Below are 21,959 nucleotides of genomic sequence, written 5' to 3'. Positions count from 1 at the left end.
GAGTAAAAATGTAATTTATATAAAACTCTTGATAGTATAGATAAATAACCTGACCCTAAAATTCAAAGTCAAACCTAGTTAAATTATATCTTAGCTAATAAAAACTACAGTCATAAGGTTTATAGGTTGGTAAGAAATTAATGAATGTTTTAATGAATTTTCTGGTAAATTATATGTCACAAGTAACTTATGAAGTCTGAAAATGTTTAAAAGTGATTAGATTTTCTGTAATATAAAATAACAGTAGGAATAGTAAAACTCCATTTCTATGCAGGAGAAATTTAAAAGGTTTCATTAGATTGCATCTCATGTTCTAAAATAGCATTTAATAAACAATCATTACAAATATTAGTATTAAAATTAGGCTGTATGAAAACAAAGGTGGTCTGAGTATATTTTGTGTGTGTGTGTGTGTAAACTCTGAGGGCTACTCACAACATTTCAAAGCCTCAATTTTTAAAATGTATAGTATTGATAAGAACATTTAACATGAGACCTATTCTTTTAACAAATTTCTAAGTATACAGTACAGTATTATTAACCATAGGGTTGTGGTACAGTAGATTTCTGAAACTTATTCATCTTGTATAACTAAAACTTTATAGCTATTGAGTAGAAACATCTAATTTCCTCTTTCCTTGGTCCCTTAGAACCACTTTTCTCTCTATGCTTCTGTGAGTTTGGCTATTTTAGACACCTCATGTAGGTGAAATCATACAGTATGTAATTGTCCTTCTGTGACTATCATGTTTTATTACATAACATCTATCAGGTTCATCCATGTTGTATATCGTGAGATTTCTTCCTTTTCAAAAACTGAGTAATATTCCATTGTATATACATGTTGCACTAAAATAAACCCATTCATCCATTAATGGACATTTAGGTTCTTTCTATAGCTTGGGTTTTGTGAATAATGGAGCAATGAAATGGCAGTGCACATGTCTCTTCAAGATCCTGATTCCATTTTTTTAAATCAATACCTGGAAATGGCACTATGGGGTCATATGGTAATTCTGTTTTAAATTTTTGAGGGACTTATATGTTGTTTTTTGTAATACTTGCTCCATTTTACATTCCTACCAACAGTTTATAAGGATTTCAATTTTCCACATTCTCAACAACATGGTTTTTGTTTTTTGATATTGGGCATTCTAACAGATGTGAAAGTTTTATCTCACTGTGGTTTGGTTTGCATTTCCCTGATGATTAGTAATGTTGAACACCTTTTCATGTATCTGTTGTCCATTTCTTTGTCTTCTTTGGAAAAATATCTATTCAAGTCTTTTGCCCATTGTTAAAGCTAGTTATTTTTTTATAGTTGATTTATAGGAGTTTCTTATGTACTTTATATATTAACTCCCTATTAGATACATGGTTTGCCAATATTTTCTCCCATTCCATAGGTTGCCTTTTTACCCTGTTAACTGTTTTCTTTGCTGTGCAGAAGGTTTTTCATTTTATGTAGTTCCACTTATTTACTTTTTACTTTTGTTGCCTGTGCTTTGGGTGTTATATTCAATAAATCATTGTCAAGACAAATGTCATTAAGCTTTTTCCTATGTTTTGTTCTAGGAGTTTTATGATATCAGGTTTTGCATTTAAGCATTTATTCCATTTTAAGTTTATTTTTGTGTGTGGTATAAGATAAAGATCCAATATCACTCTTTTGTATGTGGATACTCAGTTTTCCAAATATTACTTGATGAAGAGATATCCTTTCCCCCACATGTATTCTTGAAATCCAATTTTTTGGTGAGAAGATCAATTGACTATATATGCATAGGTTTATTTGGGGCTTTCTATTCTGTTTCCTTGTTCTGTATGTCTGTCTTTATTTCCATACCACAATGTTTTGAGTACTGTAGCTTTGTAATATATTTTGAAATCAAGACATAGGAAGCCTACAGCTTTTTTCTTCTTTCTCAAGATTGTTTTGGTTATTTGTAGGGTTCTTTGTAGTTTCTTATGAATTTTAGGATTGCCTTTTCTATTTCTATAAGAAGTGCATTGGAATTTTGATAGAAATTGTAGTGAATTTATAGATCATTTTGGGTAGAGTGGGAATTTTAACAATTTAAGTCTTCCAGTCCAGAGACATAGTATGTCTTTATATTTGTGTCTTCTTTAGTTCATTTTAAAGTATTTTATGAACTTTAGAAACGTGAGCTGTTGGTGTCAGCAGGAGAATGGCATATGAAGCAGGGTTCCAACATAATACTTTGCATACATCGGAAAGGGGGTGACCAGGAAAGTGGAGATAGTATCTTATTCCCCAGTTGGTTGCCTTTTTGGAGTGGGGATAAGAAAGGTAATTCCAGGGTGTTTGGGGAAGGTGATAGAGAAATAAAGCTGGCTTCTACTTTCATTTTTTTTTGTTTAAAATATTTATTTATTTATTTTTAGAGAGAGGAAAAGGGAAGGAGAAAGGGAGAGAAACATGGATGTGAGAGAGAAACATTGGTTGCCTCTCCTTCTTGCTCTAACTGGGATTGAACCCATAACTCAGGCATGCGCCCTGACTGGGAATCGAAACAGTGACCTTTCACTTTGCCAGATGATGTCCAATCAATTGAGCCACACTCTCATATATTCAATTGAGGCATTACTCTCATGTCTTTCTTTTACTGGGACAAAGACGTGCCCTTTTCTAGTGGTTCATAGGAACATCAAGGAAGGCATCTGAACTTCAGTAGTATGGTCCATGTCCCACCTGAGAGAACTGGTCTTTGGGAAGGAGATAGAGGTAGGAAGACCTGTAGAGAAGCCCTGGGAAGCATTGATAGCTATGAGCATAACATATGGGTATAACATGTTATCAACAATAGCTGCAGTTAATAACACCTTTTATCTATTTCTGTAATTTCTCTTCCTACTAATTCCTGGAAGTGCTAGAAGCAAGTGGGCAAAGGAGCGGGGAATAAAGAAGGAGAGCCCACTGGTCTCCATTCCAAGTTTCCTCCCACCGAGGGAAAGGCTGTGGAACTGAATGCAAGGTTGGGATTTTAAAATAGACTAGACTGAAATTCTTAATATTTAAAAGTGGCTGGGGAAACAATAGGACCACCCAAGATGTCATTAAAAGATGGGAAAAACAAATTTAATAGAGCATGTTTGAAGGCAGGGAATGGAGGAAAATAAAACTACACCACCTTTGTGTCCCATTGAGTTCAAGAGCATCTGTAGGCCAGTTTTGTGTGCATATAGAAAGCTGAATGACACTGTTGATTTTACAATTTAGTTTTGCTTGTCTAAATTTAATGGTGGTGTCAAAAATATTTTCTTTTGTTATTAAAATTTTTCTTTTTATTATTAAAATGTGCTTATGTTTTGAGGTGATTAGGAAATAACTCCTGAACTCACAGAGGAGAAAGTTAATTTTTCTCATCTCACTATTAGAACTCAAAGATCAAGGAACTTGATCACCACACTCCAATCTTTAATTTATATCTTTAGGGAGAAGTGTGTGTGTGTGTGTGTGTGTGTGTGTGTGTGTGTGTCCTAGTATCTTTTATACTGACACACCAAAATAAAATGTTTTCCATAAAGTAAAAGGAATTAGCATAATGACAGTGTTATATATTTTATAAACCATACTATCTTTAACTACTCCTCTAATTTTATTATTTTAAATAAAGCCGTGTATGAACATCTTTGTGTAGAAACTTTTCATTTGAATTATATTCTCAAAATGGAGTTCTAGAAATTGCAAGAATAGGCAGAATACCTTTGTAAAATGCTGTTTATGTGTAACAAATATCCTCTTAGAAACTATGGGTATAAAAGAAAATAAAGGAGACATGATATTAGGAGGGCAGGCAGAGGAGGTGCTGGAGAACCTGGTAAAAGCGCCCTTGTGAAGCAAATGAGGATCCTGCATGTTGATGGATTTAATTGAAAGGGCAGCGAGGAGGACCTGTAGACTTCCAGGAGCAACATAGAAGGTGAGAAGGCCACCAGGGTGCATGACATCAAAAACGATCTGAAGGAGGCATTGAAACCATTGTGGCTGCCATGAGCAACCTGGTGACCCTCGTGGAGCTGGCCAACCCTGAGAACCAGTTCCGAGTGGACTACATTCTGAGTGTGATGAACGCGCCCACCTTTGATTTTCCTCTGACTTCTAAGAACACGCCAAGGCTCTGTGGGAGGAGATGGAGTGCACACTTGAAACGAACTCTCCAAATACCCGCTGATTGACTGCGCCCAGTACATCCAGGGCGAGGTCGATATCATCAAGCAGGCTGACACCAACCGCACGTCCCAAGCGATCAGGACCTGCTTCACTGCCGTGTCCTGACTTCTGGAATCTTTGAGACCAAGCTCCAGGTGCACAAAGTCAACTTCCACCTGTTTGACCTGGGTGGCCAGCGCAACCAACTCCGCGGGGGGGATCCAATGCTTCAATGACCTGACTGCCATCATCTCTGTGGTGGCCAGCAGCAGCTACAACATGGTCATTCAGTAGGCTGACCAGACCAACCGTCTGCAGGATGCTCTGAACCTCTTCAAGAGTATCTGGAACAACAGAGAGCTGCACACCATCTCTGTGATTCTGTTCCTCACAAGCGAGGCCTACTCGTTGATAAAGTCCTTGCTGGAAAATCGAAAATTGAGGACTACTTTCCAGAATTTGCTCATTACAATACTCCTGAAGATGCTACTCCCGAGCCCGGAGAAGACCCACGTGTGCTCCTGGACAAGTATTTCATTCGTGATGAGTTTCTCAGCACTGTCCTCCGGGGACGGACGCCTCTACTGCCACCCCCACTGCGCCTGCACAGTGGGTACCGAGAACATCCACCACGTGTTCAGCGACTGCCGCGACGTCACCCAGCACATGCACCTGCGTCAATATCAGCTACCCTAAGAAGGGGACTCCCAAATTTAATGAAAGCCTTAAGCACGATTAATTACGAGTGAAATGTAATGATTCACACAGTTAACAACTCACCGTAGGGCATGATTGACAAAGCAACCTTTCCTCTCTTCATTGACGGATTTTGGGAAACCCCATTTCTCCCTTTTAGCTTGCTTAAATGTTCCAAATTTAGAATGCTTAAGATGGCCTTCAGATAAAGAAACAAAGTAAGGCCACAATGGTTCCCTCTCTAAGTCATTAAAATAACAGCAGGAAACAGAAATAAATAAATGAAATGAATGAATTAAATAAAATAAATATTGTCTTGTGCAGCATTAAAAACCAATAAAAATTAAATGTGAGCAAAAAAGAGAAAATAAAGAAGAATAAAAATCATGTTTAGTATCAATTAAAGTGATTACTACTATTTTCTTTTACATTTTGCCTATGCTTAAATATTTTGGAAATGTGAAATCATGATGTATATCTATATACTACTTCACTTTAGTTAATACTATATCATGAGATTGTCCATATTTAAATATTTTTTTAAAATTTGGTTATCAAGATAAAATATTATTTTATTGAGTTGATTTATAAAAATTTAGTTTTCTTTCCTTTACTATGGATACTTAGAGTTTTTCAAATTATTTTGGGATTATGATACTGCACTAAATATTCGCAAATAATGTTTTCACATATGTTTATGATTTTTTTCTTTAAACTGTATTCCCACAAATGAAATTCCTGCATCAGAAATTGTGAGTATTTTTCTAAATTGCTTTCCAGAAAGTTTGTACCAGTTTTGCATTCCTACCAGCAGTTTATGAGAGGCATATATTTTCAGTATTTTCTTGTTTATACTCCATGTGGCATCGAAAATTACTACGAAAAAGTTTGCAAGTTTCTTAAGGAAAACTGATATCACTTTCATTTTCATGTCTTTGATTATTAATGAGGTTGAACTTTTCATTTCATGTTTATTAGCCATTTGTGTTTCCTCCTGTGTGTTCTTTGTTCATGCCTTTTTTTTTCTCATTTAGCAATTTGATGCATTTGCATTTTAAGAAGGAACTCATTAACACAAATCTCTAATTAGTGAACCTATGTTGGAAATACTTTTTAAGCAGAGGGAGAGAATTTCTTGTTCTTGTCTACTCTTTAAAAGATATATTCAATAAAAAGACATTAAGCATCTACTTGGTATAAGGAACTATGCACTGTGGGAAATAAATTAGAAAAAAATAATTTCTGACCAGAAGGAAGAGGTTATTGTACGGCTTCAGTTTAAAATGATTGAGCCTTTTGCTTCTAAAAACTCATTGATTTCTCATTAGGAAATTATAAAAACTAATTAAAGTATGTTGGGGAAATATGGACAATAATTATTGATAATTCTATAACCTTATTGCATTACTTTAACACTTCTTAGACAGCCTTTTATTTTATTTGTATTTGACATAATTGTAATCACACACTACATAGTACTTTGTGTCTTTTTACATGACAGCTTAATGCAGTCTTTTGTAAGTAGAGGTCTTTGTTCTAATGAGTAGATCTCACTGCAATTTATTTAGTTATACTCATATTTTGGAGCATTTAGGTTTTCCCCCCTTTCCTGGCATAATTTCTGTTCTATATTTTTTGGCAACTTATTTTTGTTTTTCACTTGGTAGTGTGTTGTGGGCATAATACTCAACTATTTGCATTCTAAATATGAAAAAGCTAATTAATTTAAGAAGTGACAAGGACTAGTTTTTGGGAAATCATGCCACTTTTTGTAGGCGATGATTTTTTTGAGTGGTTTCCTTGTGTACTTCACATCACATCGCATTGTTACTACTTGTGTTACATTGGAAAGAGCGGTAGACTCAGGGAGAGGAGGCCTGGCTCATATCTCGTTTTGTGATCTTGGCTAAATGCTTTTAGAGTCTCCATTTTTTCATCTATAATGTATAGCTTCTAAAGCCTGCACCACATGATACTGTTATGAGGATTAAATAAAATAGCACACAGTGCCTACTACAATATGTGCTCCAAACTGGTTCAAGGTAACGTTGGATTCTCCCCTCTCTCATTCAATCCCTCTCCTTCACTCTGGCTGTTTAGAAGGAAAATTGAATCTTGAGTTGGCTTGAGGACTTGAATTTGTTTTTTGTCTCCTTCCAAACTCTATACAAATAGGCTCTTAATCATGACTATACCTTAAGGTTCCTTGAAAGCCCTAAAATAGGGTAATTACTGATTTTCCATGAATTTACTCTAAGGCAATGTGTGAATATAGTACTTTTAGTTCAAAGAAATCTTTTCTAATTTTTTTGGTTGATGCTTGCCAGAGTACCTTACTCAGAGCCAGGATCTGAGCCACACCTTCCAAGTCTGCATGCAGCTTTCCCACAACGCCAGGCTCCTGGCCTTCCTTTGTGCTTCGAAGGGACTTTATTCTCCCAATCATGTCCTTGAAACTTGTCTTTCACGTATTTTGCTTATCAAGTGGTTAAGATTTCTGACACAACTAGAACAGAATTACTCAAGATGTTCTATTCTAATTTCTTAGTAATACAGTGAAAGTTACATTTTAGGAGGGGAAAATGAGATTCTAAGTGTACTTACTGCTCATGATGCCGTTCATTCTCGTAAGGGAAATGATGCCTGTATTTATGTGTTTTCCTTATTGACTACTTAAAAGCCTCAATGAAATAAGGTGAGCAGTCCCTGTTCTGGCAAAGATACTTTCTTTTTCAGAATCAAAATTTAAGAAACTCAGAACTTTGTCTGTAGTAAATGTGACCTTTACTATTTGACATGTACTTAACTGAACATGAACCGTATCATAATGTGAACAGTTTGTCCATGAACATAATAAAATAACATATATATGTATGTGTGTGTGCATATATATATGTGAGTGTGTGTCCAGAAAATATGCAGCCATGTAGCCATGCAATATGAAAAATAGAGACATTTGTTGAAGAAGGTACAGGATACGAAGAACATTGTACACAGGACAATGGTGTCTCAGTTCCCTTCAAAGGAGGCACTTTGGGACCTCAGACAGTTCTCCCAAATGCTATCAGGTGCCCTGTTGTGTTTGGTGAATCTCAGGGACAGTCTGAAATCTCTTCCCTTTCAAAGGCCATTTTGGAAAAGTAGAGGTGTTATGACTTTTTTAAAGCAGCATGTTTCAGTATAACTATTGTATATCATGTGATATATATATGTATGTGAACATATATATGTGTGTATACAGTCAGCATTTTGATAGAGGGAACCACATTTTGAATAGGGAACCGCATTACCCAGACTGAATGTGTGTAGCACAGGGTGGGGGGGGAGGGCGGATGAACAGCACAGGAGCAGAGCCTCGACTGTGCCCCAGAGTTGGACGAATTCACTTTAAATTTCATTTCTGCCCTGAATTACTTGCTTGATCTTGGGCAGATAATGTAAACTCTCTAAGCTTCAGTTTTCTTGTCTCTGAAATGGAATAATAATACCCTCCATACACCGTTGCTGTGAAGATGATATTAATTCAGCAGGGTGCCACACAGTAAAGGTTCTCATCGGAAGTTATTGTTATTATTAATAAACTCCAACACCTCAAGTTTCACCAGAAAATAATTTGATTGATCCTCGGGTTTGCCAGTAGTTTAATAGCTTAATAAATTTTAAAAAGCCCTAATAGTTTGGCTATTAAAAAGTTTGTCTCAAACTATCCAGCCTATCTAAGTTATGGGAAAGGATAAAATACAATACAGAATTTCCATTATTACATATGAAAACAGTGATAAAAGAAGAAAATTCTGGAATAAATTTATTCATATATTTATAGAATTATGCTGTCAAGAGTTTTAATATCCATAGTGACTGCTTCTTTTTAAGTGCAAATTTTTAAAGGACAGTTTTGAATACTTTAATTCATTGGCACTGTGGTGCAACTTACTTTTATCAGTCCTATTTCTTCAGTTGGAAAGGATTGCACAAAACCACTTAGGGAAAGAAATGAATAAAGTAAAGGTAGAAAAAGAAATGAATAAAGGTATGGAGACAGTGGAAAAAAGAAGATGGAAGAGCAAGAAACAGAACCTGTCATGCAAGCTTCCCAGTTCATTCTGCCACATGCAGAATATACATTTTGCTTGATACCTATCTATAATTTTTTAAAAATTCTTAAGAAAAATGTCTAAGACATTGCTCAGCAAAACTTTTTTGTTAACTTAAGCATTTTGAAATTAGCATGCACTGGTACAAAATAAGAAATCACTTTAAAAAAATTATTTAATTGTTGTTCAAGTATAGTTTTCTGTCTTTTACTCCCATCCCAGCCAACCCACCCAGTGCTCCCCACCTCCCTCCCATTTCCACCCCCTTAGTTGTTGTCCATGTGTCCTTTATACTTGTTCCTGTAAATCCTTCCGCCTGAAATTCCCTCCCCTATCCCCTCTGGTCATTGTCAGCCTGTTCTCTATTTGGGTGTCTTTGGATATATTTTGCTTGTTTGTTTGTTTTGTTGTTTAGGTTCCTGTTAAAGGTGAGATTATATGGTATTTATTTTTCACTGCCTGGTTTATTTCACTCAGCATAATGCTTTCCAGTTCCATCCATGAAAGAAATCACTTTTAAATCTGACATCTGATGAATTAACTACCCAAATTCACCTCTTTTATTGTTAGCCACATTTTTTCTAATAAATCATTTCAGAATAAATTTAGATTTAGAAGAAAGTTATGAAAATAGTACAGAGAGCTTTAAATATTCTTCACTCAGCTTTCCCTAATATTAACACCTTATATAACCATGGTATATTTGTCAAAATTATTTATCTTATGAGACTGTTAACTAAACTCTAGACTTTATGAATTTCAACAGCTTTTTTGCTAATGTCCTTTTCAGTCCTCGTAGTCAATCTAAGATATCACATTGCATTTAGTGTCCTTTGGTCTGTGACTCTTTCTTAAGTCTCTCTTTGTGTTAGTTTCCTATTGCTGCTATAGAAATATCCACAAACTTAGTGGCTTAAAACAATGCATATTTATTTTACAGTTCTGGAGGTCAGAAGTCCAAAAGTGGGGTTCACTGGGCTGAAATCAAGGTGCCCAGAAATCTTTGTGCTGGCTCTAGAGAAGAATCCATTTTCTAGTCCTTTCCAGCTTCCAGAAGCAGCTCACTTTGCTTGGCTTGTGGCCCCTTTCCTGTGCAGAGCCAGCAATGGCTGGTCTAGTCTTTCTCACAATGCCATCTCGCTGCTTTGAATGCTGCTGCCTCCCTCTTTTCCCAGTAAAGATCCATGTGTTTATTTTTAGATCACTGTGATTTTTCAGGATAATCTCCTTATCTTAAAGTAAGATGAATGGCAACCTTAATTCCCTGTGCACACTTAATTGGCCATTTACAGATTTGGAGATTAGTATCTGGACATATCTGATGGATATATTTGATTATTCTGCCTACAACAGCCTACACTCTGGCTCCTAAGATTCATGCCTGTTTCACACACAAAATATATTCATTCCAACCCCCAAATACCAAACCATCAGGTCCAAAATCTCATCTTAATCTCCTCAGCTCAAAAAGTGTCAAGTCTCATGATCTAAATCATGTAAATTGGGCTTGAGAGAGGCTCTGCCCATAATCCAAGTGGGGAACAACTTCTTTTTATCTGTGAACATTGAGGACGAAGAAGCAGCACTGAAATAAATCTAACAAAAGTTGTTTCACAGAGTGATCTGATCATAAATTCCTAACTGGGCAGGTCAGGGGAGGTAGTCCTGCCCCAGGCCTATAAAAGGTTTATCTTTCCTTTAAACAAGCCCCATCTATTGTTCTTGTGGGTCTGGGTTAACACACCTTTGAAACGCCTGAAGTAATCCTCTTCCAGACCCCTGGAAGTCTTAACCACCCTGAAGGGAGCCCATAATCTTGTTAACTCTCCTGAACCCTGCTCTCTTCCACCTTTATGTCATCTTCCTCCTGTTCGCTCTGTAATTCCAAATGTATAAAAAAAAGAAACTGCAAAAGTGTCATTCTCAGAAACAGTTGAGATCTTGCTTCCTGGCAAGGTAGGCAGTTTGGCTCAAACAAACTCATAAAAATTCTCTACAGGTTTGTACATTCTTATGCTGACAACATACAACTCAAGGAACAAATTACTTACTTCCAGAATACAATGGGGGAACAGGCATAGAATACCAGATATGGAAGTGATCAGTTCGAAAGTGGAGAAAATAGGAGAAAAAAAGGAAATATCATAAATATTAAAAATTCCCATTTTCCTGTTGCCTGAATATGCTCACAGACTGTGAGTGTCCCGCCCAGGTGACCAGTGCACCAGTGTAATAGGGCTGACCCCCGCCACAAACCCCCTTCTTTCTCTCCCTTGACTGCACCATTCAAATGCACCAATGAAACCTTCTCCTGCCTTTTCTTGCGTACCCAACCCTGACACCCAGTACATAAAAGCACATGCCCACAGGGCCTCACTGTGTCTGGAACCCCCACCTGCTTGGATGAGTTTGGCCCCCTGGCCCCCCCTGCCACATTGCCCCTTTCTCTTTGTGTAGTGACTCTCTCTCTGGGACTTGAGTGTATAATAAATATTGTTTTTCCTGAGCCTCTCTTCTGATCCTTGTTGTGGCCACACCTGATTATCTTATGAAAGAACATGGAACACACAGATCCCAAGCGATTTCAAAATCCCTCGTGGTTCTCCCCTACGCCCTCTGGGGTTCACATCTCCACCCGGAATCACCCTTCCTTTTTCACTCAGCAGGTGTTTTCAGCTGAGTAGTTTCAGCAGTTTGTTTCTAGTCTCTACAGTTTTTGGGAGCTGATGGCTTTCTTACATTTTGGACTCCTTTAGTCCAAACTTGCAATGTTTCTGCTGGGATAAAATTCTTAAGAACCAAACAGTGTTATGATCTTAGTGTGACCCATGTCAGTCTTGTAGCCTACTGGGCTCTAAGATAATAGATTTGTGTTGTTTCAAACCACTAAGTGTATGTTGAATTATTATAACAACAACCCCAAACTATTACAATTGGACTTAGCCATATTTAAGTCATTGGAGATTCTGATAAAAGCTTTTTCAGGGAAGAGAGAGATGGAAGCCAGTTTAGAGAGGATTTAAAAGAGAAATGGAGAACAGTTGGACAGTGCATACAGACCACACTCGTGTTTCCACATACTCTATACTTTCTTTCCTTAGCTCATTATCTTCCTTGACTGCCAGCTCCTTCCTCCTATCCTAACTGCCCTGTTTTTCTGGTTAATTTTTATAATTAAACTTTCCCTTGTTCTTTTAGTATGAATTACCTCTTTCTTCTTTGGGTTCTTACCACTTGGACACTTATTACATTATATGCTATAAGCTCTTTCCCCACCAAACTCCTTAGTATGCTCAGCAATGAACACTCCTTACATGGAATAGAGATCAATAAATGCTTCTTGAATTAATTAGTGATTATGTTGGGGGCTCTCGCACATTGATAAATTAAGCAATTATAAAGTACGTTCTACTACTCTATAAAGTTTATTACCTCTGTTCTTTAAGTGCAGTCAATAGTTGGGCTTCTATCCAAATATTTGGTAAGGTAAACAGAAAAATTAACCAATAGAACAAATACCCATCAAATTTCAATCAAGTTCTAGCTTCAGCTCACAAAATCTATTTACTAATTGAAAACTCTTTCCTAGGGAAATATTTGTAGATCTTTATCCTGAGTTTCAAAAGTAAATTTCCAACTAAGTCCTCAGTTATGTCTCTCCTTGGAAATTAAAAAAAACATATTTATAAAACTGAATCTGAAGCTGTTTAAATTTCAGGAAAGAGAATGCTAGGAAATGCTGTAAACATTTAAAAGCTTAAACACACCTGCATTGAAAGCTTAAATACACTTAGACATAGGAACCAGAAACTTCAACCAATTACAATAATCAGGAAGGAAAATTTACCCAAATAAATGAACAACATGGTTTAAGTTTTAAGATGTTATAGAATTTTACTTCCTTAAACTTAATTTACTTTTAAATGTTCTCACTTGTTCCTATCAATTCCCTATACTTTTCTTGGCAGTCTACTCATTCAGTAGACAAAATATCCTGTTGCTTCAGAAATTACATTGTTCAGCTAATTTTTCCTGCCCTCTCACCAAGCACCAGTTCCCACACTTTGTTTTCTATTATCTGATAGGCAATGAAATTTGCTTTGAGTAAGCAGCACCATCTTGCATAATTAGAAGTCTTTCATCTTGTAACTACACCCATTTGAAACGACCTGGAACAAAAAGAAAACAAGCTGTGTTTTTGAGCAGCCAGGAACACTGTCACAAAGAGCAAACTCCTCAACTCATAGAATTACTCTTTGGAGACAGTTCCACAAGCCCTCGCTGAAAGCCTACTCACTTTGACACCATTCATTTATCAATATACCCTGAGGACATTAATGCCTGATGTCACAATAGGGTAACTATTATTCATGATGGGTCGATCTTGCGTCAGGAGTACAAGTTAACTCGTGTACCGTAAATGAGAATGAATTAGAAGAGGAAGTGGACAGTTCATCACTGGAAGAGTGCCAGCCAAAATAGATGAAACAGAAAGTTTCAGCACTTGAGAAATGGCCTCTGTTAGTTTACAAAATACATGTGTGGAGAACACATCATTTAGTAATAATGCAGAACAAATTATTCAACTCACCCACTAGTAGTCCCTTGCAACCTTAAATTTACTGTACTTTTAAGTTAAATGTATATGAACAACAGTTTGGAGATAATTAAAGAAACCCTAGGGTGTCATGAAGCCTCCTGCGGTCCACATGATACAAGGCTATAGAAAATAGTCTGACTATTGAGTCAAAATTAGCCTGGCTGACTATGAATTCAGATACGCTGGGTTCAGATCAGCCACTGAAGAGCTGTGTGAACTTTGTCCAACTACGTAACTGTGCTGTGCTCAGTTTCCTCATTTGTGAAAAGGGCATAATAAATGTAGCCACCTTCTAGTGTGGGACACAGTAAAATGCAACAAATCTTAGTTGTTATAACTGTTTCTACACATTTTTAATTTTATCAAAGTCAGAAACACATCCATTAGATGCATAGAATGAGAGCAGAGAGACTTATACAATCTCAGCATAAAAAGAAAACTTAAAAATTATTCAGGGAAGGGAGCTTAGAAACTATCTAATCCATCTTTCACCCAGTGTAGAAATCTCTTCAAATTGCCTGATAGTCATTTACTGCATGAGAATTTCCCGGAAAGGAGCTAACTCTTTCAGGAGTCTATTGTGGCATGGCTCTCCTGATTTCCATCGTTTACCTTAGCCTACCTTGTAGAACAATAGCAAATAAAAAAGCCTATCTTTTATGGAATGCAGACAGAGTTTCAGATAATGTACTATGCACAATACATGCATTATTGCTAATCTTTATAATAACCCTACAAAATTGATATCTTAACTCTGTTTTAAAGGTTAAAAAATTGAAGCACAGAGGGCCAAAGATTTTTCTGAGGTCATACAGTTAATACATTTAAAAATGATGAAGTGTTCTTATCAGTAATAGCTCTTTAAGATATTTGAAAATATGTATTAGTTTTCCCTAAGCTCTCTTTCCTACAGCAAGCAGTTCCTCAGCTATTTGCCATTCCTATATGATGTGAGGAGTGCATTTTCAATTTGTTGCCATCTCATGGATACTTAAAAAAATTTTAAATATTGCTTTTAAGTGTGACACCCAGGTATGAATACTCTTCTAGATAGATATCGCCTATCCTCATTTAGATATTACTTTATTATACAGCCTCAGACTTTTTTCCTTTGTATCTGTATTAAAATGTTGACTAATGTTCAACTAGCGATCAGCTAAGCCTTCTAGGTTTTTTCTCCCTCTTAGTAAAAATGCTATCAAGACTAATCTCTACCATCTTGTACGCATGTGGGGTGTTTGTTTGTTAATCAGTTTAACTTTTTAGCTTATCGCCTGTCTGTTAATTTTATTTTATAGGTTTCATTTCAGTGTTCTGCCCTGTCACAATCATTTTAAATCTTCATTCTGTCATCCAACATGTTAGGTCTTGCCTTTCAACTTTGTGTTATCCGCAAATTTGATAACCATCCTTCACGTGCCTTCATCAGGATGTAGATAAAAATATTGAACAGGAAAAGGGCAAAGATATAATTCTATAGCATGCAACCAGAGATATTTTACTTAACAACGCTCCATCTAAATGAATAATGATCAAGTGATAAAAACTCTGTAGAGTACTTAATAGTTTCTAAACTCTGTATTTATTATGTAATATATTATTGTGATGTAGTCTAGCCGTCATCCTCCCTAAGTAGGTAGTCAGTCAGATGGCAGCGGGGCGGGGGATGTGCAGTTTCCTGCTGTGTGCTGGGGTGTTAGGAGCTGTGGAAACACTGCTTCTGTTTCCCGAGTGCCTCCTCATCCAATTCACTGTCATGATGAATACAAAGAAACTTTGTTAGTGACTTAAATTAAATAGGAGTTTGTGTACTATTAAAATGCTGAGTGTATGGTGTTTTTTCAACATACTATATGTTTTACTTAGTATTTTATTTCCTTTCTATCCTTCTGGAATGTAAGCTCCATAGGACAGGAATATATATATGAGTATGTTCAGAAAAAGTTCAACCGTTGTTAACATAACAAGAAACATTTGCGTGACATCGTTGTAACCTGGCAACCAAGGAGAGTGGACTGGAATATGCACGTGTGAGCAAGGACAACTTCATTGTACTAGTTAGTCAGTGGGGGTGGTAGACGCCATTGAGTGAGCATGTGTACCGTGTGGCTGTCACATTTAAAATGATTGAGTGAGCAGAGCAATGAATCTGCATCAAATTTTGCATTAAGCTCGAATATTCCTCTGCAGAAACTATTTGGATAATTCATACCACAGCTGTGGGCAACTTGTGATCGGCAGCGTCATCACAACAGTGCCCCCACTCGTGCACCACGTCTCATGCAGAGTTTTTTTTGTGAAACCTCAAATCACTCAGCCCCGCTACAGCCCATATTTGGTGCCTTGCAATTTACAGCCTTTCCCAAAACTAAAATCATTGTTGAAAGAGAAAAGATTTCAGACTGTCGATGAGATTCAGGAAAATATGATTGGGCAGCTGATGGTGATTGGGAGAACTGTGTGAGATTCCAAGGTGCCTACTTTGAAGGGGACTGAGATGTCATTGTCCTATGTACAATGTTTCTTCTATGTTCTTTAATAAATGTCTTTATTTTTCATATTACATGACTGGATACCTTTTGGACAAATATATATACATATACATATGTATATATATGACAGATACACATATATATGATTTTTTTTCTGTTTTGCTTACTATTTTCTAGCACCTGGAACACCTAGTAGATGCTTGTAGTAGATTCTTAAAAATGTATGAATAATTGAGTAAGAAACTCTTATAGGTCTGTAAAGTTTTTGCATAAATGTGCTTTAGGTTCTGCAGGGCAAGTTTGATTAATTCAACCCATCAAAGCAGTGAATGTTTGTAGACCAAATCAATGTGACCTCTCTGCTACTGACTTCTGAATTCACCACCTCTGTCCCCTGCCAGCCTTCTTGCTACTCTGACCCTAAATGTAGGGTCAGGTGCTTTCCCTGCTTTCTCCAAGTCTTAAGGAACCTACCTAAGGCTGACTCGGCAGTCCAGTCCCAATTTAAGTTTTTCTTCTAATGACCAGTCTAGTCTTACAACTTTTCTGAAATGAACATCTCACCTTAGGCCCAAGTCCCAGATGTTGAAAGACTGCTTTCAGTTTCCATTATTCCTTATTTGTAGGAGACCATTCTGTGAGGTGTGGGCCCAGCCTCCAGTCGCAAATATTTACTGCAAAGTAACTTCCTAAAATCATGCTAAACCTTCCTAGGACCAGTGTAACCAGTCCAGCCACTTTTCCCTTTTCATTTTCAAGTATCCCTCTTCTGTGATGTGATTAGCGGCATTGGCTCCTTTGTTGTCTGTAAAAGGTAACTACCTAAAGCAATCTGTGCATAGTAAATGAGGACCATCATGTACTGTGCAGAGAAATCCAATAAAGACTGGTCACAGCAAGGGCTGCAGCTTTTGCTTCCTTTGAGAGAAAAGCCATGAGAGAAAAGCCCTACTTATAATACTACTGAGTTTGTATATATATCCTTCAGATGTGATTAGAAAATAAAATACTTGTAAAACACCAAAATAATTTCTTTTTGTTAAGCTGGAGAAAGAGAAGTGACCTAATGATATTTTTTTAACTACATGACGGATTATGTCCATCTGTTTTTCTCCTTCACTAGGAATAGTGCTAATGGAAGTAGTTTTAATCTATAGCCCGATCTTTGTAGTTTAAACATAAAGAAGAATTTCCTGACAGTGAGTAGTGAACTATGGAATTGTTTCTTCTGGGACTGGCATTTCCATCCGGTTTGAGGCAGTTGTCTCGGAAGCTGGCCGGGTGGGGTATGTGTGGGTTAAACGACCTCTCAAAGAGTCTTATTCTTCAGAATTTAAGATGAACTTTTTTCCTGGAGAAAAAAACCCTGCAATGTCTTCATGCTTGCCTAATATTTTAAATGTAGAATCCTATGAATTTTTGATTTAATGGGGGAACATATTTAAAAATAACTTTGAAAATAAATGTGCAACTACTTGTACAGAGTAGGAGGGCTGATCTTTGAATTTTGAAAAGATTGAACATGGTTCACTAAAATATATTTCTGAGTTTGCCACAGATGAAGTTATTTATTCAGTTATGTCTTATATTTCTAAACTGAGTTTGAATGTGGAATCAATATTTTTCGTGTGGAAGTGTTTGGGTTAGACAGTGTTGAAAGCAGCGACCCAAATGCCCTTCATCTTTGCCCATGTGTGGAAAGAACAGCTTTATAGACCCAGTTACAATTGTAGTAACTTAACTAGTCCGATGATAGATGATAATAGAAATAAAAACAACTCATACCTGATTATAGAATATGGTTTTCTAAAACACATGATAGAGTTAGAGAATAACTGAATTAGGAATATGTAACAATAGATAAGGAAAGAAGATGAAGTTCAAAGTGACCTCAGGGTTACTTTACAATCTACCTAAATATGAAGGTAGTAAAATCCTATAAAATTCATATATGGCACTTTCATGAAGACTATTCTCTCAAAAGTAAGTGTAAAATGTTGAATGCATGAACTTTGAGTGTTAAATGTTAAATGTTAAAGATTGGTAGTAAAAGAAGAGACTTTGTGCTAGTGGGTTAAATACTGATAACCTCAGCAATAGGGTTTTATTGCTTTAATTAACACATCTTGAAAGAGTACTAAAATTATGCTAAAAAGACTATGTCAGATACTGGTATTTCTATAATAATTTAGACAATGAGACTTAATCTTTCAGTCAGGTGGCACTTAATTATTTAAAGGAATGCGAAAGGCCCAGATCTAGAACAGGTCACTAGTTATGGACTTGACCAGAATGATATGCCCTCTTCTTCTTAGCTCTGTTTTAAATAGAAATGTGATTTAGGAAACTGGCAGAGCGTGTAGAATAAACTAGTAATATCCCTAAAGAATACAAGAGGAAGTTTGAGACATCTCTCAGGTACTATACAAATGTACAAAAAAAATCTTTTAAGAGTTTCACAATTTCAGGCAGCATTGGTGAATTGCATATAGAAGGTACAACTGATATGTGCATACAATTTGTGTCCCTGTGGGAATCTGCCTCTTTTATTCCCTCTTCTGACAACCTTCTGCCTGTTTACCGAGTCTTTCTGTCTGTCGTTTCCCAGGTCCCATATGATTATATGTAGCCCATATTTTATTTTACTCAATATGATTGAGCTTTATTCAATATTTTAAGTAGATCCATATATTCCCATGATAATTTCTCTCTCTCTCTTTTTTTCTTTTTTCTTTTTTTTAGTACCAGTAGCCAATTGAGAAGATGTGACATATGCTTTGGAATTAAATGTTCTGTACATGTAAGATTAGAAGATTTTAGGGATAAAATTACATGGGTTCCTACCTCATGTGTTTGAAAAATGAATGATTTGAGCGAGGAAGTTACACTGAAAAATCATCTTCTGTAACTGAAAAATTACTGTATTAGGCAATGTTTAAAAATGCCAACAAAGGTAGATTCTAGCCAAAAAAGAGGCATTTTTAAAAGTAAGAGTTCTGAGAGTGAATCTATGAGTTATATGAACCATTATTATATAGACTCTTAAAAACTAGGAAAATCTGTGAAGATTTTAATACCTCCTGCTGCTAGTTGTCCTCAAAAAGTGTTTTTCTATTTTGGGGGACATGATCACACAACTGGAGACTACATTACCCAAACTCCTCTGCTGCAAATGTCATTCTACACAAGTTGTTTTCCAGGGAATGTGAGGGCAAGTGATATGTTCAACTTTGTCCTCACCCCCTTGCTTTGGGCTTATCCCCTTTTCATGTCCTGTGAGTTAGAACACAGGCATGCTCAGGACCCAGCTTGACCATGGGGTGAGGACTATGCGCCAAGGCAAGGTAGCAGAATAATGTCAAAGGTATGTGGTCCCTTGATAACTGAATGGCATGGAACTACCCTACCAAGTTAGCCATTCACCTTGGAAGGTGTGTGAGAGATACATACTCACTTTTTTCACCCACTGTACTTAGGGGTCTCTTTAATACAAAAGCTTGTGTGGTTTCTAACATTATAGTTTATGGACAAATATTTCAAGCCAAAAAGAAATATTAGGGTAAGATGTTAAATACATTTGATGGTGAGATGAGGATTAATATGGAAAGCTTTAAGTTGTATTTATGTTTATAGTTTTATCTTTTTATCCCCTTCTTCATCCTGTTCACTGCCCCCAGGAATCCAGCTTATATGAGCTATAGAAACAGACTTTCTTGCTCTCGGGTTTCTGGTTGGGCTTGACCAATAGGGAGTCTTGGCAAACAATCAGCAGTGTGTGAATGAGGTGAAGGAATCCACTTTGAAAGCTCCCCCCATGTAAGTGTGCCTTGGCCTGTTTCCTTTACTCTGAAGTTAACTGCTTCCTTCAAGGCAGTCTTTCTGCAGGAATCTCTGCCCCTTTATAGTAACCGCTCCCTCTCCTGTCATTTTGATGTTAATAAACCTGAGTTACAGAACCATCTTTTGTGGTTCTCTTCAGCCTGCCAACATCTTTATGAATAGTCACTTTGTAATTAAAATCTCCCTGAATTATCTCGAGTGTTCCATCTGTTTCCTGTTGGGAACGTAACTAAAACACTATTTGTACATCATTCTTTTAAGTCTAATTTTATCTGAATGCCAGCAAATTATTTATGATTACCTTGAGATTGTTTTATTTTTATGAGGACATTATTAAAATTGAGTGAAAATTAAAGGGAAAACATGCACTTTATGTTCTAGGTAGCTAAACGTATATAACTACAAGTATTTTATAATGAAAAACTGACTTAGAAACTGACTTAGAGTCTTGTTTCCTTAACCACAGAAGAAGCTTACTTAAATTATAGAGTTCTTGGGGAAATCCAAACAAATAAATAAAAACAAAGACTTCTGGAGAATAGCATTGAAATTAGTCTAGTCTAGCAAGGGGATAGCTCGTGATCCTTTGTAGCTCCTGGAAGCTGGCAGTAGAAATAGTGTCCTCAGGAAACTGGTTGTGTGTCCTGGCCCTCAAATGCTGGAGAACAACAAAGAGCTGTGCAGTGGATTTTATCAGACATTAACGCTGGCTTAGTCAAGATGCTTACATTTTAAAATGAGAGAAACCTAATTGGATAAGGTTTTTTTTTTTTTTAAAGGCAATTTCTTTGCTTGTATAACTGGCAAGTCCAAGGATCAATGCACAGGGCATCATGGGACTGGATAGTCCTTCTTTCTGATTTGTTCTCTTCAGTTTGGTCTGTGTATTGACTTCATTCTGAGGAAGGCTTTTTCTGTATATTTGGAAAGGTAGCTGTGGACAGTCTTAAGTGGTAATGTAAAAATACAATAAAAATTAAATAAAAATGAATATATATATTTACAGCATGTGGTCCTATGGGAATAAAGCTTCTTTCTCTTTCAGAGTTGATACACACATATTACATTTTCTTTATCCATTCATCCATCAATGGATTGGTTGTGTCTCTGTTTCGGCTATTGTGAATAATGCTGCTATAAATAGGAGTGTACAAATATCTCTTTGAGACTGCTTTGATTTCTTTTGGATCAATACCCAGAAGTTGGATTGCTGATCACATGATAATTCCATTTTAATTTTTTGAGGTTCTATCACTCTGTTTTCCCCAGAGGTTGCACCATTTTTGTAGTCCTATCAACGAAGCACGCATTCTTCACATCTTTGCTAACCCTTGTCATCTTCTGTTCTTTTGGATGTGAGCTAGGTTTTAACAGTAGGTTGAGGTCGGGAATGGGACATGTGCCACTCATTGGTTGGGTTTGGAGCCTGTAAAAATATTTTTAGACCAGGGTAGATTCACAGGCTTCATACTATACTTCTCTTTTTAATGTGTTTTTATTATTGTCCAAATAGCTGTAATGTTGGACTTCTGCCGAGATGGAGGTGTAGGTGGAAACATTGTGCCTTCTCGCACAATCAAGTTTAAAAATAACAAAGTTTTAGCAACAAAAAATGCAGCTAAACTACAAAAAAAATTGAACTATACAGAAGTCCAAACAACAACGAACCACTCAGCCAGACCGGTAAGAGGGGTGGAGCCAGCAGCAGAGCAGGTCAGACAAAAAAGATCCCTCGACCCCTGCATGCAGGCAGCCGAGGGTGGGTCCCAGGTCTGGGGTAGTGATGGGCGGACCCAGTGAGGGTGAAAGGCGGCAGGCTGACCGTGGTCACACATTTGCACGCTGATAAACCAGTGAAGGAGGGAGCAGTGAGAGAGATGGCAAAGGCCCCAGCAGTGGGACGCAGCAGAGGGGACTGCTATTGCCCCTCTCTGACCATGCCCCCACACACAGCATCACAAACCAGCCACCTGGGTGGTCCCGCCCTGGTGAACACCTAAGGTTCTGCTCCTCATACGTAACAGATATGAACAGACCAAACATGGCTCAAGAAGAACTCAAAA

At 36.9% G+C, this 21,959-nt stretch overlaps 1 pseudogene; it reads left to right on the top strand.

The window, feature by feature from the left end:
* The first annotated feature begins 3,832 nt into the window (after positions 1-3,832).
* LOC119046389 (guanine nucleotide-binding protein G(s) subunit alpha-like) lies at positions 3,833-4,870 on the top strand (annotated as a pseudogene).
* Positions 4,871-21,959: the final 17,089 nt, after the last annotated feature.

This window comes from Artibeus jamaicensis, unplaced genomic scaffold, assembly GCF_021234435.1.
Source record: "Artibeus jamaicensis isolate MK-2021 breed Jamaican fruit bat unplaced genomic scaffold, CSHL_Jam_final contig_391, whole genome shotgun sequence".
Taxonomy (NCBI): domain Eukaryota; kingdom Metazoa; phylum Chordata; class Mammalia; order Chiroptera; family Phyllostomidae; genus Artibeus; species Artibeus jamaicensis.
This window is presented reverse-complemented; position numbering and strand designations above follow the sequence as displayed.